Source organism: Macaca nemestrina, chromosome Y (genome assembly GCF_043159975.1).
Source record: "Macaca nemestrina isolate mMacNem1 chromosome Y, mMacNem.hap1, whole genome shotgun sequence".
NCBI classification, from domain to species: Eukaryota; Metazoa; Chordata; class Mammalia; order Primates; family Cercopithecidae; genus Macaca; species Macaca nemestrina.
Genome location: NC_092146.1, coordinates 1,282,840 through 1,302,760, shown reverse-complemented (window position 1 = coordinate 1,302,760; position 19,921 = coordinate 1,282,840).

Genomic DNA, 19,921 nt, shown 5'->3' with positions numbered 1-19,921 from the left:
TTGAACCCAGGAGGCGGAGGTTGCAGTGAGCCGAGATCACCCCATTGCACTCCAGCCTGGGCGACAGAGCAAGACTCCGTCTCAAAAAAAAAAAAAAAGAAAAGAAAACGTCTGGATTGTCTCATGCATGTAATACCGGCACTTTTGGAGGCTAACATAGAAAAAGCCCAAGAGTTCAAGACCAGCCTGGACAACATAGTGAGACCCCACTTCTAAAAAAAAATTTAAAACTAGCCAGGCATGGTGGCATGTGCCTGTGGTCCCAGCTACTTGGGAGGCTGAGGTGGGAAGATTACTTGAGCCCAGGAGTTTAAGGCTGCAGTGAGCTGTGATCACACCATTGCACTGTAGACTGGGTGACAGAGGTAGACTCTGTCTCTAAAAAGATGAAAAGTAAAACTAGGCTGGGCACGGTGGCTCACCCCTCTAATCCCAACAATTTGGGAGGCCGAGGTGGGTGGATCACCTGAGGTCATGAGTTCGAGACCAGCCTGGTCAACGTGATGAAACCCCATCTCTACTAAAAATGCAAAAATTAGTCCTGCGTGGTGCTACCATACTGGCCTAATTTTTGTAATTTTAGTAGAGATGGGGTTTCACCATGTTGGCCGGGATGGTCTCGATTTCTTGACCCTCGTGATCCACCGGCGTCAACCTCCCAAAGTACTGGGGTTACAGACTTGAGCCACCGCACCCAGCCTCTTCTCCTCTTCTCATGAGGACACCTGTCCTATTAATTATGGGCACACCCTATAAGATACACTGTGACTGTATCTTTCTCAACAGACAGCCTCAGGCTACATGGCTCATGCCTGGAAGATCAAACGTTGGCCGTGATGAAAGATGGGACCTGGGTGGATATCCCTCCTCCAGTTTGTGGGTAAGTGACTCAACCACTCTGAACCTCTGTTTCTTCTTCCTTTAGACGGAGAGAGAGTGTTTGCACAGTTGCAATGTCCAGAAGCATAGGTCAGACGATGGATGGACGATGAGTTTGGGTCGAGAGAGCAGAACAGAGTCAGGTGTGACTGCTGGGATCCACAGAGAACAAACAGTGGAGATACATACTGGACAGGAAGGGCTGGGCGTGGTGGCTCACGCGTATAATGCAATCACTTTGGTAGGGCGAGGCGGGTGGATCACGTGAGGTCAGCAGTTCGAGACCAGCCTGGGCAACATAGCAAAAGCTCGTCTCTACTAAAAAATACAAAAATTAACCAGGCGTGGTGGCTCACACCTGTAATCCCAGCACTTTGGGAGGCCGAGGTGGGCGGATTGCGAGGTCAAGAGATGGAGACCTTCCTGGCCAACACGGCAAAACCGTCTCTACTAAAAATACAACAATTAGCTGGGCGTGGTGGTCCCTGCCTGTAGTCGCAGCTACTTGAGAGGCTGAGGCAGGATAATTGCTTGAACGCAGAAGGCAGAGGTTGCAGTGAGCCAAGATTGCACTACTGCACTCCAACCTGGTGACAGAGACTCTATCTCAAAAACAAACACAACACAACACAACAAAACAGGACAGCCTTTCCAGAATAAGGTGGACCTGAAATGCAATGACAGGTGTCCTTTTAAGAGACAGAACAGGAGACACAGACACAGAGGAGGAGGCCACATGGAGACGGAGGCAGGGACTGGAGTGTTGCGGCCACGAGCTCAGGGGTGCCTGGAGCCCCCAGGAGCTGGAAGAGGCAGGAAGGATCCTCTCCTAGAGCCTCTGGAAAAAAACTGAATTTAATTATAGTGTAGTGAACAGTGGCCCTCAGAAAGATCTGTCCACATCCTAAAGGCCAGAACCTGGAGTGAGACCTTATTTTGAAACAGGTCTTTGCAGAATTCATTTGTTAACCATCTGAAGATCAGATCTGCCTGGATTAGGATAGGCCCAAAATGCAATGACAGGTGTTCTTATTATAGGGAAGAAGAGACACAGACACAGAGGAGGAGGCCACATGGAGACGGAGGCAGACATTGGAGTGATGCGGCCACAAGCCCAGGGATGCCTGGAGCCCCCAGGACCTGGGAGAGGCAGGAAGGACCCTCCCTTAGAGTCTCCAGAAGGAACTGGATAAAAAACAGTGGCCCTCAGAAATATCTGTCCACATCCTAAAGGCCAGAACCTGGAGTGAGACCTTATTTTGAAACAGGTCTTTGCAGAATTCATTTGTTAACCATCTCAAGATCAGATCTGCCTGGATTAGGATAAGCCCAAAATGCAATGACAGGTGTTCTTATCACAGGGAAGAAGAGACACAGACTCAGAGGAGAAGGCCACGTGGAGACGGAGGCAGACACTGGAGGAATGTGGCCACAAGCCCGGGGATGCCCGGAGCCCCCAGGAGGTGAGAGGGGCAGGAAGGATCCTCCCCTAGAGCCTCTGGAGGGAGTGCCTCCCTGACACACCTTGATCTCAGACTCCTGGTTTCCAGGACTGGGGGAACATGTCAGCCCCCGATGGTGGCGATTTCAGAAGACAACCTGAAATTTCCAGAAAATTCCAGCCCTCAGCTTGCTAAATGTTGGAAGAAAGATGGAGATTTAAGGAATACCGTCCAGAAGTCACAGAGGAGATTTAAGGCGTGAGGATACTTGACCCGTTTGCCCAGAGCAACAACAAATGACGCTAAAAATGCAGAGTCCGTCTTTGAACCAGAGGACACTCAGGAAACAAACATTCCACTCCGGGAAATGCGGTGATTCTCTCCACCATTGCGTGAGGGGCTGTGCAGGCCAGAGGAAGTGACAGATAAAAACAGATTTTTAACTCGCACAATGCAACCACAGGCTCTACCTGGACGCAACCAGCTCCTGTATGACTCAGAGACTCCTCTAGACGCACGGCCATTCCATCCTTCTCCAGCACGGAGGATTTCTGCAATCTGTCCCCTGAAAAATGCAGCAAGCACTTTCGGCCCTGCCCCGAGAGCCCAGCCTCCCTTCAGCTTCACCTTCCTTCCACAAGCTCTCATCGGTCCCCTGCTTCATATCCCTTCTCTGTCCTCCTCAGCAGACCACACCCTAGCCCAAGTCATTTTTTTTTTTATATCAGCGTTTTGCATTTTCCTGCAAAGCGGTTATCATCAGCTGAAGCCATTTATGCTTTGCTTTTCAGTATGCCCTTGGCCAGGTGCAGTGTCTCACGCCTGTAATCCCAGCACTTCTTTCCTTGGCTGATATTACTTAATTAATTGATTGATTGATTTTGAGGTAGGGTCTCACTCTCTTATCCATTTCTTTTCTTGGCTGATATTGGGAGGCCGAGGCAGGAGGATTACTTGAGGCCAGAAGTTCAAGGCCAGCGTGGGCAACATGGTGAGACCCCCCATCTCTACAAAAGAAGAAAAAGGAAAATATGATCTGGGCGTGGTCACACACACCTGTAGTCTCAGCTACTCAGGAGGTGGAGGCATGAGAATCGCTTGAGCCCAGGAGTTCCAGCCTGCAGTGAACTACAATTTTGCCACTGCACTCCAGCCTGGGCAACAGAGCTGGACCCTGTCTCAAAAAAAGAAAAAAAAAAAAAGAGTAACCATTCCCAAATAGATATCTACCTCTTTTCTTGGAAGGATTGCTGGAGCCCAGGAATTTAGGACTAGCCTAGGTAACATAGCAAGACTCCATCTCTAAAAAAAAGAAAAAAAAAATACAGAAATTAGTCAGATGTGGTCATCTTCAGCGGGCTTTGGCCCCCCTGGAGGGTCCAGCAAGGCAATTTACGGTGGGCGTCTTGGGACATGCAGTATCAGTTTCAACCTCCAGGAGGGGCTGGAGAGTAAAGCTCAGTGCCAGAGGCAGAAAGTGGTGGGGACCCGGGTAAAACTCCACACACTTGAGGTTCTGATAAGGCTTCTTGGTGGGCACGACTTGACCTCTGTCATCACACATTGATGCCAAGAGGAGGGAACAGAACCCACGAGTCCTTTGGGAGAGGACAATGGAAGCTGTGGGTCTCGGTTCCTCCTTGACTCTCTCTTCTACATCTCTTTGCTTGGCGGATATTACTGAATTAAATTAATTAATTCATTGACTTTCACTCCCTGTGTCTTAGGCATCTCTTTTCTTGGCTGATATTATTTAACTTCATTAATTGATGGATGGATTGCTTTTGAGGTAAGATGTCTGTTTTATGCATCTCTTTCCTTGACGGATATTATTTTTAATTTAATAATTGATTGGTTTCCAGCAGGGGTCTCACTGTCTCATACATCTCTTTTCTCGCCTGCTATTATTTAATTGATTGATTGATTTTGAGGTAGGGTCTCTGTTTTACATGTCTCTTTACTTGGCTGATATTATTTATTTATTTAATTAATTGGTTGGTTTTGAGCAGGGTCTCGGTCTCTCATATATCTCTTTTCTTGGCTGAAATTATTTAACTTATTAATTGATTGATGGATTGATTTTGAGGTAGGGTCTCTGTTTCACACATCTCTTTACTTGGCTGATAGTATTTATTTAATTAATTGATTGGTTTTGAGCAGGGTCTCAGTCTCTCATACATCTCTTTTCTTGGCTGATATTATTTACTTTAATTAATTGATTGATTTTGAGGCACAGTGTTGTGCTGTCTTACGCATCTCTTTTCTTGGCTGATATTAATCGATGATTGGTTTTGAGGCAGGGTCTCACTCTCATATATTGTTTCCTGGCTGATATTATTTATTTAATTAATTGATTGATAGATGTTGAGGTAGAGTCTCCGTTTCAAGCATCTCTTTTCTTGGCTGATATTATTTAATTAATTCATTCATTGATTGATTTTGAGTAGGGTCTCACTCTCTTATCCATTTCTTTTCTTGACTGATATTGTTTAATTCAACTAATTGATTGATTGATTTTGAGTAGGGTCTCACTCTCTTATCCATTTCTTTTCTTGGTTGATATTATTTAATTCAGTTAATTGATTGATTGATTTTGAGTAGGGTCTCACTCTCTTATCCATTTCTTTTCTTGACTGATATTGTTTAATTCAACTAATTGATTGATTGATTTTGAGTAGGGTCTCACTCTCTTATCCATTTCTTTTCTTGGTTGATATTATTTAATTCAGTTAATTGATTGATTGATTTTGAGTAGGGTCTCACTCTCTTATCCATTTCTTTTCTTGGCTGATATTATTTAATTCATTGATTGATTTTGAGTAGGGTCTCACCCTCTTATCCATTTCTTTTCTTGACTGATATTATTTAACTCAATTCATTGATTGATTGTGAGGTAAGATCTCACTATGTCTTAGGCATCTCTTTTCTTGGCTGATATTGATTGATCGATTGATTTTGAACAGGGTCTCACTCTGTCTTAGGCATCTTTTTTCTTGGCTGACCTTATTTAATACAATTAATTTTGTGGCAGAGTCTTACTGTCTCATACTTCACTTTTCTTGGCTAATATTTTTTAATTAAATGAATTAATTGATTGACTTTAAGGCAGGGTCTCTGTTTTAGGCATCTCTTTTTTTCCAGATATCATTTAATTGATTGATTGATTGATTGATTTTTGAGCCAGGGTCTCACTCTGTTACCCAGGCTGGAGTACAGGGATACAATCACAGCTCACTACAGCCTCAACCTCTGGGGCTCAAGCAGTCTTCCCAACTCGGCGTCCTGAGTAACTGGGATGACAGACGTGCACCACCATCCCTGGCTAATTTTTTTTTTTTTTTTTGGAGAGATGAGATCTCGCTCTGTTGGCCAGGCTGGTCTCAAACTCCTAGGCTCAAGCGATCCTCCCACCTCGACCTTCCAAAGTGTTGGGATTACAGGCATGAGCCGCTGCGCCCAGCTTGGCTGATTTTAATTTATAGCTATTCGGTATAATAAGACTTTAATCACAAACACAGTGTTTTCCCGACTTCTTGTGAGTCATTCTAGGCAATTATTCACCCTGAAGGTGGTCACTGGGAGCCTATAAGTTTTAGCCACCTGTTCTGAAAAGAGAGTGCTTCCCGGGACCCCTGAATTTGAATGTGCAGCTGGTGACCAAAGTAAAGGGAATTGGTGGGGACTGCAGAAATATAGAATTATGCATTTCACAGGTACGTGATTGCTCTGGGGCCGCCCTAACAATTTACCTAAAACTCAAGGGTTTAGGACAACAGACATGATTTATCTCACAGTTCTGGAGACCAGAAGTCTGAGATCAAGGTGTGGGCAGGATTGGGCTCCCTCTGGAGGCTCTAGGGGAGGATCCTTCCTGCCTCTCCCAGCTCCTGGGGACTCCAGGAGTACCTGAGCTTGTGGCCGCATCACTCCAGTCTCTGCCTCCGTCTCCATGTGGCCCTCTCCTCTGTGTCTGTGTCTCCTCCTCTGTCTCTTAGAAGGACACGTTTCACTGGATTTAGGGCCCACCCTACTCCAGGATGATCTCATCTCAAGACCCTTCACTTAATCACATCTGCAAAGACCCCATTTCCAAATAAGTTCTCATTCAACAGGGGATAGGATGAGATATATCTTTTGGGGGGATGAGATTCAACCTATTATGGTGAGTAACTGGAGATTGTGGAAACAAGTTAAAAAAGAAAAAAAAAAGAAAAAGCATTGGCCTTAATCAAACAAAGATCTTAGAACCAAGCATGGGGCTTTCATTTGGAGACACGGAGTCCTAGGGTGGTACACAGGAGAGACAAGCCATCCCATCACTGCAGATGACCTGGATGTCTCATTCATGTGTCTGTCACTTTATTCACCCATTCATCTATCCACCCACCCACTCATTCAGCCCGTCATCAACCTGTCAATCTGTTCATCCATTTGTCCACCCATCCACTCATCCGTTCATCCATCCATCCATCCATCATCCTTCCATCCATCCATCCATCACTCTATTCATCTATCCACCCACCCACCCATTCAGCCAGTCATCAACCTGTCAATCTGTTCATCCGTTTGTCCACCCATCCACTCATCCGTTCGTCCATCCATCCATCCATCCATCCATCCATCCATCCATCCATCACTCTATTCATCTATCCACCCACCTACTCATTCAGCCCGTCATCAACCTGTCAATCTGTTCATCCATTTGTCCACCCATCCACTCATCCGTTCATCCATCCATCCATCCATCCATCCATCCATCCATCCATCCATCACTCTATTCATCTATCCACCCACATACCCATTCAGCCAGTCATCAATCTGTTCATCCATTTATCCACCCATCCACCCATCCATTCATCTACCCATGCATCCATCCATCCATCCATCCATCCATCCATCCATCCATCCATCCATCCGTCTACCCACCCATCCATCCATTTACCCACTCATCTATCCGTCCATTCATCCACCAATCCATCCACCTATTTATCCATCCATCTATCTATACATTCCCCATTCAGTCAGTCACCAATCTACCTGTCAATCTATTCATCCATCTACTTATCCACCCATCCATTCACGCCCCCATCCATCCATCTAGTCACCCATCCATTTATTAACGCATCCATCCATTAATGTACCTGCCCATCCATCCATTCACCCACCCACTTATCCATCCATTCATCCATCCATCCATCCATCCAGTCACCCATCCATTTATTTACCCATCCATTCATTAATATACCCACCCATCCATCCATTCACCCACCCATCTATCCATTCATCCTTCCATTCAGTTACTCATCCATTTATTCACTCATCCATCCATTAATGTGCCCATCCATCCATCCATCCATTCACCCACCCATCTATCTATCCATCCATCCATCCATCCAGTCACTCATCCATTTATTCACCCATCCATCCATTGATGCACCCACCCATCCATTCATTCACCCATCCATCCATCCATTTACCCACCCATCCATCCACTTACCCACCCATCTATTCATTCATCCACCCATCTATCTATACATTTCCCATTCAGCCATTCGCAAATCTACCTATTAATCTATTCATCCATCACTGCAAGTGGCTGGATGACTTCTGTCTCCTGTCTGCCATCCCTTGGCCACAAGCAAAAAAGGAGAAGTCCGAGTCCAGCCTCATTCACAACATCATAAGAATCAAATACCTTCCACGAGAAGTAGCAGAGGCTACCACTCAGGTTTATCCGTGATAACTGGTGAGGTTGATACTAAGTGATTGGGCAGAAAATTTCATTGAAAACATAGCCTGCTGAGAAAATGCTGCTTTGTGGTGTGGGATGCAGTTTCCAGGAATTTATTAAATGTTGATGTGACAATGATATTTCAAGGAGCTATACCACTGCACATCAGCACGTTATCGCCCACGTAAAGACCAGAAAAACAGACGTTGTAAAGATCAGATAAAACGGAAGCCTCAAACAGGAAATAAAGATACAAAACGAAGATACGGGAGTGGGCCTCCTCCTTGAGGAAAATGACTTCCTTGCATTGCTTCTCATGCAACAGCCTTCCCTTTTCTCCTTAGAGTAATTGAGGTATAATTCAGAAAAGTGTGTACGACGCCAGGACAGGGCAAGCCACCCTATGCAGAGCAGGCCATGCAGGGAACGAATCATTTGGAAGGTCCTAGGGGAAGATGAGAAAGAGAGAGACCCAGGACTGTGGTTCTTATCAAGATGCCTCCAAGGAGTGGGGTCGTCCATCGAGAGACTCCTAGGCAGGGCCCAGTACTGTGAGGTCAGTGATCAAAGGCTTGACCCTCAAACATGGGGACTCTTCTCCTAGAGCTGCACCCTGAGGTAGGAGGTGGAGGGTTTTGCAAAGATTGAGAATCCCGGGGACCAGATCACTAAACTGGAATCCAATATGAGAGATCTTAGTTCTCCCGCCTTTATCATATCCATCCATCCATCCATCCATCCACCCATCCATCCATCCATCTATGCTTCCATCGGTCAGTTCATCTGTTCATGCATCTATGCAACCATCCACCCATTCAGCCAGTCATCAGTCTGTCAATCTATTCATCCATCCACCCATTCATGTATCCATCTACCCACTCATCCATCCCTACATCCATCCATCCACCCATCCATCCACCCTCCATCCGTTAAACCATCTATCCGTGTATCTGTCTATCCATCCTCTATCCACCCTCCGTTTATTAACCCAGCTATCAACCCACCCACTTTCTACTTACCCATCCCTTCATTAATCCATTAATTTATCCTCTATTCATTAACCCATGTATCCATCCACCTATCCAGCCAGCCAGCCAGCCAACCCTTCATCCATTAACCCAACCATTCATTAATCCATTCATTCATCCTCTATTCATTAACCCATGTATCCATCCACCTATCCAGCCATCCATCCATTCAGTCAGCCAACCCTTCATCCATTAACCCATCCATTCATTTAACCATTCATTCATCCTCTATTCATTAACCCATGTATCAATCCACCTATCCAATCATCCAGTCAGCCAACTAGCCAACCCTTCATCCTTTAACCCACCCATTCATTAATCCATTCATTCATCCTCTATTCATTAACCCATATATCCATCCACCTATCCAGCCATCCATCCATTCAGTCAGCCAACCCTTCATCCATTAACCCATCCATTCATTAATCCATTCATTCATCCTCTATTCATTAACCCATATATCCATCCACCTATTCAGCCATCCAGCCAGCCATCCAGCCAACCCTTTATCCATTAACCGATATATCCATATATCCATCCATCTGTCTGTTCATTCATTCTTTGATCTATCCACCCTCGCACCCACTTAGCCTACCACTGACCCATCCATCCATTAACCTACTCATCGACCTATCCACTCATTCACTCATCCATCCATCCATCCTCAATCGATTAACCTATCTATCCATCATCTATCCACCCTCCATTCATTAACCCACCCATTTAACCACCCACGCAACCATCCATCCATTCATCCATCCATCTATTCTCTATCCATTAATCCATCTATCCATCCATCCATCTACCCAACCACTAATCCACTCATCCATCCATTTGTCCACCCTCTATCCAATAGCCCATCTATCCATCCACCCATCCATTCAGTCACCCTCCATCCATAACCCCTATAACCCATATTATAAAATCAAATTCACTCAATATTTTAAAAGCAAAATTAATTCAAACAAACAACCATGAACAAATCAATATTGTGAACAAACACAGGATTCCAGCAGTGCTTTGATAATTCCTTTTGGAGCCTGGAGTAAAACATATGGAAAAGGAAAAATTCATGCCCCTCTAGATATATTTCATGTGTTTTTTTTTTCCAGTGGGTTATTTTTTTCCAGAACATTAAAATAGTTGGGAAAATATTACAACAAGGAAACACAGGTATATGACAATTCAGAGCATTGCTTTAACTTTTAAATATTTATTTTTTATCAAAACCAGACTTTTTAGGGAGTCATTCTACTTTCCTGGCTTGAATGAAAGCATACTTACCGAAATACTCTCAAACTTTCATTTTTGCTTATATAATTTTAATGGATAGGATTGTCATGTTTGTCAGTTTCTCTTGACCAAGTGACCATGAAGCTTTCATGTTTAATTACTATCAGCGTACTAGTCCCGTCCTTATTCAAAATTTGCATGGTTTGTTTCTCATGGCATTTTTGCCTTCATATTTATTGCTATTTTATTTATTTATTTATTTGTTTGTTTGTTTGTTTATTTGTTTTTTGAGACAGAGTTTTGCTCTTGTTGCCCAGGTTGGAGTGCAGTGGTGCCATCTCGGCTCACTGCAACCTCCCCCTCCCGGGTTCAAGTGATTCTCCTGCCTCAGCCTCCCGAGTAGTTAGGATTATGGGCATGCGCCACCATGCCCAGCTAATTCTGTATTTTTAGTAGAGACACAGTATCTCAATGTTGGTCAGGCTGGTCTCGAACTCTCAACCTCAGGTGATCCACCCGCCTCGGCCTCCCAAAGTGCTGGGATCACAGGCGTGAGCCACCGCGCCCGGCCTTTATTGCTATTTAAATATTGCGTGAGGTTCGGACACAGCGCCTCATGTCTGTAATCCCAGCACTTTGGGAAGCCGAGGTGGGTGGATCACTTGAGGTCAGGAGTTCGAGACCAGCCTGGGCAACGTGATGAAACCCTGTCTTTATAAAATAAAATAAAATAAAATAAAATAAAATAAAATAAAATATGTTACACGACATGATCAGTCACGTTGGTTACTGGGTTTGGGGAACCCCCTCAAGTTTTATATCATAGACACAGCCGTCAATTCCCTCACCCTAGTCCCTCTCTGGTGGGTCCTACCTTCCTGCAGTTCCTTGTTGTAATCCTCAGACATAGATCTTTGCCGGAGATTCCAGACCTTCACCCCAAAGTGACACTTTTTTTTGTTGTTTTGTTTTTTGAGATAGAGTCTCACTCTGTCGCCCAGGCTGGAGTGCAGTGGTGCGACCTCGGCTCCCGGGTTCACGCCATTCTCCTGCCTCAGCCTCCCGAGTAGCTGGGACTACAGGCGCCCGCCACCAAGCCCAGCTAATTTTTTGTATATTTAGTAGAGATGGGGTTTCACCGGGTTAGCCAGGATGGTCTCGATCTTCTGACCTCGTGATCCGCCCGTCTCGGCCTCCCAAACTGCTGGGATGACAGGCGTGAGCCACCGCGCCTGGCCCTGAGGCAACATATTTTTATGGCTTCCCCAAGGAGAGGCAATTGGAAAACGAAGAGAAATTCTCACCCGGTGCTTCTGGATTTGTGGCCATCCTTCTCTATCACCTGACTTTGCGTGACTGCCGCTATCCGATTTTCACCAATCAGAGGCAGCGATTACTGGGTGTGTAGCTCCTCCCAGGTGAAATGCTTGTGTCTGTTTTGCAGATGAAGGAAATGGAGCATGCATGTGTGGATCCTGGGTCATCCTATGAATGCATTCGTCACTCTACGGTGAGGTTCGAAAACAAGTTGGAAGGCCATGTGCGGTGGCTCACGCCTGTCATCCCAGCACTTTGGGAGGCCGAGGCGGGTGGATCACGAGGTCAGGAGTTCGAGATGAGCCTGGGTGACGAAGCAAGGCCCTGTCTCTAAAAAAGACACAAAAATTAACCAGGAGAGGTAGTACCTGCCTATGGTCCCAGCTACTCCGGAGGCTGAGCCAGGAGAATGGCTTGAACCCAGAAGGCAGAGGCTGCAGTGAGCTGAGATTGTGCCACTGCACTCCAGCCTGGGCAACAGAGCGAGACTCCATCTCAAAAAAAAAAAAAAAAATGGCCAGATGCGGTGGCTCATGCCTGTAATCTCAGCACTTTAGGAGGCCAAGGCCAGTGGATCATGAGATCAAGAGATCAAGACCATCCTGGTTAACATGGTGAAACCCCGTCTCTACTAGAAATACAAAAATTAGCCGGGCATGGTGGCACATGCCTGTAATCCCAGCTACTCGGGAGGCTGAGACAGGAGGATCACTTGAACCCAGGAGGCAGAGGCTGCAGTGAGCTGAGATTGTGCCACTGCACTCCAGCCTGGGCGACAGAGTGAGACTCCGTCTCAAAAAAATAAAAAATACAAAATTGGCCAGGTGCGGTGGCTCACGCCTGTAATCCCAGCACTTTAGGAGGCCGAGGCTGGTGGATCATGAGATCAAGAGGTCAAGACCATCCTGGCTAACATGGTGAAACCTCATCTCTCCTAAAAATATAAAAATTAGCCAGGCGTGGTGGCACATATCTGTAATCCCAGCTACTTGAGAGGCTGAGGCAGGAGGATTACCTGAACCCCAGAGGCAGAGGCTGCAGTGAGCTGAGATTGCACCACTGCACTCCAACATGGGTGACAGAGTAAGACTCTGTCTCAAAATAAAAAATTTAAAAATAATTAATTAATTAATTAAAAAGATAGCCGGGCACGGTGACTCACACCTGTAATCCCAGCACAAGCCCCGTCTCTACTAAAAATACAAAAATTAGCTGAGCATGGTGGTGCACACCTGTAGTCCCAGCTACTGGGGAGGCTGAGGCAGGAGAATCCCTTGAACCCGGGAGGTGGAGGTTGCAGTGAGCTGAGATCACGCCACTGCACTCCAGCCTGTACGACAGAGTGAGACTCCATGTCAAAAAAAAAAAAAAAAAAAAAGTTAGACAGCCAGCAGCCCACAGGATAAGCTGTAAACTCACCTGTGAATTCTCATTAGTTTATCAAGGAGTTTACTTTTCCATGGCTACGTCTGGCACCATGATGCAAGGGTTACATGGAATGGAGCCTTGCTTTTTATTCTGGTTAAGCAGAGGGCACGTCGTATCGAACATTCGACCGGGGAAAATGAGCTTCCTATCGTGTGTGTGGTGTTCACGGTGGTACCCACTGTACTGCTATGCTGGGTTCACAGGTTGCCTTTCTCATCTGGCATCCTGCTGTTATCCCTCTCCCTTCACACACGACAAAGCTGAAATCGCCGTGCAGACTGGGCATTTGGGTACACGTTGCCAGTCGGAGTCAGAGCTCTGGGCTCCAGACCCTTCCCTACAGGCTCAGGTGCAAGAGCTCAGGTGCTTCAGTGAAGGTCCGGGTGTCAGGCTGGGGTAGCTGAGCAGGTGCCCATGCGGTGTTTACCCCAGCAGGTCCCCATGTGGTGTTTCTTCACATGTACCACAAGGAGGGAGTATGAGAAGACTAGGAAACTGGCTGGTATCACGACTCAGGCACGGTAAAAAGACCCCTTTTAGGAGAAGAACACGGGAAGCTAGGATGTGGCCCCCAACGCCTCGTTGCAGCTGTAAACGGCCCTGCGATCCCGCCTGCCCATCTCAACACGGCGGCTGCAGGATGCCTGCTGAATGATTAGGTAAAAATGGGACAGGAAGAAGTCAGGAAATGGTTGGCAAGCCGCCCTCCTCCCCCACAGTATTGCTTACCCTGTCCTCCAAAACTTCTTTTATTGTGGTAAAATATACAGAACCTAAAAACGATCATCCTGTCCTTTTTTTTTTTTTTTTTTTTTTTTTGTTTTGTGGGAGACAGAGTCTCGCTCTGTCACCCAGGCTGGAGTGTAGTGGTGCGATCTTGGCTCACTGCAACCTCCACCTCCTGGGTTCAAGTGATTCTCCTGCCTCAGCCTCCCAAGTAGCTGGGATGACAGGCGCCTGCCACCACATCCAGCTATTTTTTATTATTATTAGTTTTAGTAGATACAGGGTTTCACCATCTTGGCCAGGCTGGTCTTGAACTCCTGACCTCACGATCCACTCGCCTCAGCCTCCCAAAGTGCTGGGATTACAGGCGAGAGCCACCGCGCCCAGCCATCATCTTGTCCATTTTTTGTGAGTCCTGTCTTGTTTCTACAATTTTTTTTTTTTTTTTTTTGAGACAGAGTCTCACTGTGTCGCCCAGGCTGGAGTGCAATAGTGCAGACGGGGCTCACTGCAGCCTCCGCCTCCAGGGTTCAAGTGATTCTCCTGCCTCAGCCTCCTGAGTAGCTGGGATTACAGGGATGCACCACCACACCCAGCTAATTTCTGTATTTTTAGTAGAGGCGATTTTCAGCATGCTAGACAGGCTGGTCTCGAACTCCCAACCTCAGATGAGCCACCCACCACCTCAGCCACCCAAAGTGCTGGGATTACAGGCGTGAGCCACCACGCCCGACCTATTTTTTTTTTCTTTGTAAAATACGCATAACATAAAAACTATCATCCTGCCCAGTTTTGGAGAGCCTTGTTACGTTTCCGCATTTTTAATAAACTTCAAACTGCATCGTTTCAAGTTAGCTTCTTTTCTTTTTTATGTTTTAACTTTTATTTTAGGTTCCGGAGGTGCGTGAGAATGTTATATGGGTAAATTCACGTCATGGGGGATTTTGCTACTGATTATTTCAACACCGAGGTGCTTAGCCCAGTGCCGAATATAGGTAATTTTCCTCTCCTCTCCCTCCTCCCACCCTCCACCCTCAAGTAGCCCCCAGCATCTGTTGAATTTTTTCTTTGTGTCCAACTGTTAACATCATTTAACTCCCACTTATAAGACAGAACGTGTATTATTTAGTTTTCTGATCGTGTGTTAGTTTGCTAAGGATAATGACCTCCAGCTCCATCCATGTCCCTGCAAAGGACATGATCTCATTTTAATATCATTTTATTATTATTATCATTTTATTGTCATTATTATTATTATTATTTTGAGACAGAGTCTTGTTCTGTCACCCAGGCTGGGGTGCAGTGGTGCTATCTCAGGTCACTGCCACCTCCACCTCCCAGATTCAAGTGATTCTCCTGCCTCAGCCTCCTGAGTAGCTGGGATTACAGGCGCCCACCAACATGCCCAGCTAATTTCTGTATTTTTAGTACAGATGAGGTTTTGCCACGTTGGCCAGGCTGGTCTCAAACTCCTGACCTCAGGTGATCCACCTGGCTCAGCCTCCAAAAGTGCTGGGATTACAGGTGTGAGCGACCTCATCCAGCCGACCAAACACATTTAAACCATCAGATCTTGTGAGAACTCACGATCATGAGAACAGCATGGGAGAAATCATCCTCCATGATTCAATCACCTCCTACCAAGTCCCTTTTTCAACACCTGGGGATTACAATAGGAGATAATATTTGGGTGGGGACACAGAGCAAAACCTGAGATTTGGGTGGGGACACAGAGCAGAACCTGAGATTTGGGTGGGGACAGAGAGGACCCCACATCACTAACCAAAATGCGTAAATAAAATCAGACAAGATTCTCACTTACAATGGTGTGTGCTCACGTGGTCTTGGCATACCAAATACAAACGATATCAACTTCTGGGACTGCCTTATGAATGCTTAGCCAAAATTAAAAGCAGTGACTCTTTTTTTTTTTTAGACAGAATTCCACTGTCGCCCAGGCTGGAGTGCAATGACACAATCTCAGCTCACTGCAAACTCCGCCTCCCAGGCTCAAGTGATTCTCTTGCCTCAGCCGCCCACATAGCTGGGATTACAGGCACATGCCACCATGTCCGGCTAATTTTTGTGTTTTTAGTAGAGATGAGGTTTCATCATGTTGGCCAAGCTGGTCTCGAACTCCTGACCTCAGGTGATCCTCCTGCCTCAGCCTCCCAAAGTGCTGGGATTACAGTCGTGAGCCACCACTCCCGGCCCATGTATATATACTATTTACAATACAAACGCCTCTCATATAAGCATATATTCTATTTCCTCTATACATATCTAGCATATATACATATATATGCTATTTACAATACAAATGCATCTCATATATACACTTTTTTTTTTTTTTTTTTAGACAGGGTCTCATTCTGTTTCCCAGGCTGGAGTGCAGTGGTATGATTTCACGGCTCACTGCAACCTCAACCTCCTGGGCTCAAGCGATCCTCCCACCTCAGCCTCCCAAGTAGCTGGGACTACAGGTGCGTGCCATCATGCCCGGCTAATTTTTGTATTTTTTTTTTTTCAGTCGAGATGGGGTCTCATCATGGTGCCCAGGCTGGTTTCAAACTCCTGGGCTCAAGTTATCCGCCCACCTTGGCTTCCCAAAGTGCTAGGATTACAGGCGTGAGCCACCTCACCTGGCACATATAGAGATGTTTTAACCAAAGAAGGAACTTCACTTATATATTCTACCTTATGCACTCAGCCCTCCATATCCACAGGTTCCACATCTGCAGATTCAACCAACCTCAGATCAGAAATGTTTGAAAAACATAAAAATACAAATAAAAAACACAGTATAACAACTATATACACACACATATATATACATATATACACATATAGACATATATACACATATAGACATATATACACATATATAATATATACACATATGTTATATATACACATATATAATATATATACACACACACACACATATATATATTTTTTTTTTGAGACAGAGTCTCACTCTGTTGCCCAGGCTGGAGTGCAGTGGTGTGATCTCAGCTCACTGCAACCTCCACCTCCCAGGTTCAAGTGATTCTCCTGCCTCAGCCTCCTGAGTAGCTGGGATTACAGGCGCACACCACCACACCTGGCTAATTGTTTTTTGTTTTGTTTTGTTTTGTCTTGAGACAGAGCCTCACTGTGTCACCAGGCTAGAGCACAGTGGCATGATCTCAGCTCACTGCAACTTCCGCCTCCCTAGTTCAGGCGATTCTCCTGCCTCAGCTTCCCGAGTAGCTGGGACTACAGGTGCACACCACCACACCCAGCTAATTCTTATATTTTTAGTAGAGATGGGGTTTCACCATGTTGGCCAGGATGGTCTCGATCTATTGACCTTGTGATCCACCCGCCTTGGCCTCCCAAAGTACTGGGATTAGAGGTGTGAGTCACCTCACCGGCCTAATTTTTGTATTTTTAACAGAGACGGGTTTCACCACGTTGGTCAGGCTGGTCTCGAACTCCTGACCTCAGGTGATCCGCCCACCTCGGCCTCCCAAAGTGCTGGGATGACAGGCATAAGCCACCACGCCCAGCCTATAACAACTATTTACATAGTATTTACATTATATCAGATGTTATAAATAATTGACAGATGATTTTAAGCATATAGAAGGATGTGGGTAGGTTATATGCAAATACTACACCATTTTATATCAGGCACCTCAGCATCCCTGGATTTTCGTGTCCTCAGGTGGGTTCCAGAACCAATTTCCCAAAATGTTACTGTGGGATGACTGGATTCATAGCTACTATATATATATATATAAAATATTTGAAACATAAATTTACCTCATGTGTACGTATACCATGTTAGATATACACATCTACCATATATGCAAATATATTTACAACGTTAATTCATGTCATGTATACATATATCACATACAGTATCTACCATATATAGTATATTTACAAGATAAAGTTATGCCATGTATCCATCTATTATAGCATATATACCTGTGTACCATATAGGTTATATTTGCTACATAAATCCATCTCATATATACATATATCATATATAATATCTACCATATGTAGTATATTTACAACATAGATGTAGCCCATGTATACGTCTATCGTCTATCACAGCATATGTACATATCTAGCATATCTGTAACATTTGCAATATAAATTTGTCTCATATATAAGTATTTTATATCATATATATCTACCATATTATGTTACATTTGCAATATAAATTCATCTCCTATATGTGTATAATACATATTTACCATATATGTTATATTTGCAACATAAATGCATCTGATATATATACACATATATCATATATAATATCTACTATATGTGGTATATTTCCAACATATTTTTATCCCATGTATAGAAATATTATAGCACATATAATATCTCCCATATATGTTATACTTGCAACATAAATTCATCTGATGTATACATATACTACATATTCATATATTATATACATGCATATCATGTATCATGTATATCTACCATATATGTTATATTTGCAACATAAATTCATCTGATGTATACATATACTATATATTCATATATTATAAACACACATATCATGTATCATGTATAATATCTACCGTATATGTTATACTTGCAACATCAATTCATCTGATGTATACATATACTATATATTCATATATTATATACACACATATCATGTATCATGTATAATATCTACCGTATATGTTATACTTGCAACATCAATTCATCTGATGTATACATATACTATATATTCATATATTATATACACACATATGTATCATGTATAATATCTACCATATATGTTATATTTGCAACATCAATTCATCTATATATAAATATATCATATCGTGTATAATATCTACCATATATGTTATATTTGCAACATCAATTCATCTATATATAAATATATCATATCGTGTATAATATCTACCATATATGTTATATTTGCAACATCAATTCATCTATATATAAATATATCATATCGTGTATAATATCTACCATATATGCTATATTTGCAACATCAATTCATCTATATATAAATATATCATATCGTGTATAATATCTACCATATATGCTATATTTGCAACACAAATGCATCTCATGTATACATATATTATATATACAGATCTCCCATATATGGTATATTTTCAACGTAAATTCCACAAAGACAATAGAGCAGAAAGAATAATCGAAGAAATAAGAGAGAAAAATACATCCACACTGAATAACAGCGTACAAACCAAAAGCCCTTTAAGTATCTTAATGAAAAGATACCCCTGGAAATTCCTGGAAATTTGTTTAAATATTAAAGACAAATCACATCCCGTAATGCCCAGGAGAAATAAGCAGATTATTTTACATAGCAACAAATCGTCAGGCATCGACAGAACAAAAGAACTGAAGGCCTGAAGCAATAAAAACAAAATAACGGTATGGAGGTTTAACGTACGAAAAGCTGTATATATTTAATGTATACAGCCTGATAACTTTGGATAAAAGACACATCCTTCTGAGGCAGGTGGATCACGTGGTCAGGAGATCGAGACCAGCCTGGCTAACACGGTGAAACCCCGTCTCTACTAAAAATACAAAAAATTAGCCGGGCGAGGTGGCGGGCGCCTGTAGTCCCAGCTACTCGGGAGGCTGAGGCAGGAGAATGGTGTGAGCCCGGGAGGCAGAGCTTGTGGTGGGCCGAGATCGCACCCCTGCACTCCAGCCTGTGTGACAGAGGGAGACTCCGTCTCAAAAAAAAAAACATATCCTTGAAAGTCCTACCACTCCCGATGTCATAAACATATCCATCACCTCCAAAAGATTCCTTTTCCCTTTCAATATGATGATGATGTATTTTTATTATTGTTGTGATAAGAACACTTCACACATCATCTACTCTTTTACCCGTTTTTATGTATACAGTTAAGTTGACTCTACACACTGTATTGTATATAGTACGTCATTTTGACGGGGAAATATTTCCCTCCCCAAAATCCTACACTGAAAAATCTGTCCTCTTAGAAGTATGCGTTTTCAAGGATGCAAATATGTTTTTCATATCCCCCAACTCCTTTTTTTTTTTTAATTTTCAGAGAGGGAGTCTCTGTCTCCCAGGCTGGAGGGCAGTGGTGCGGTCCTAGCTCACTGCAGCC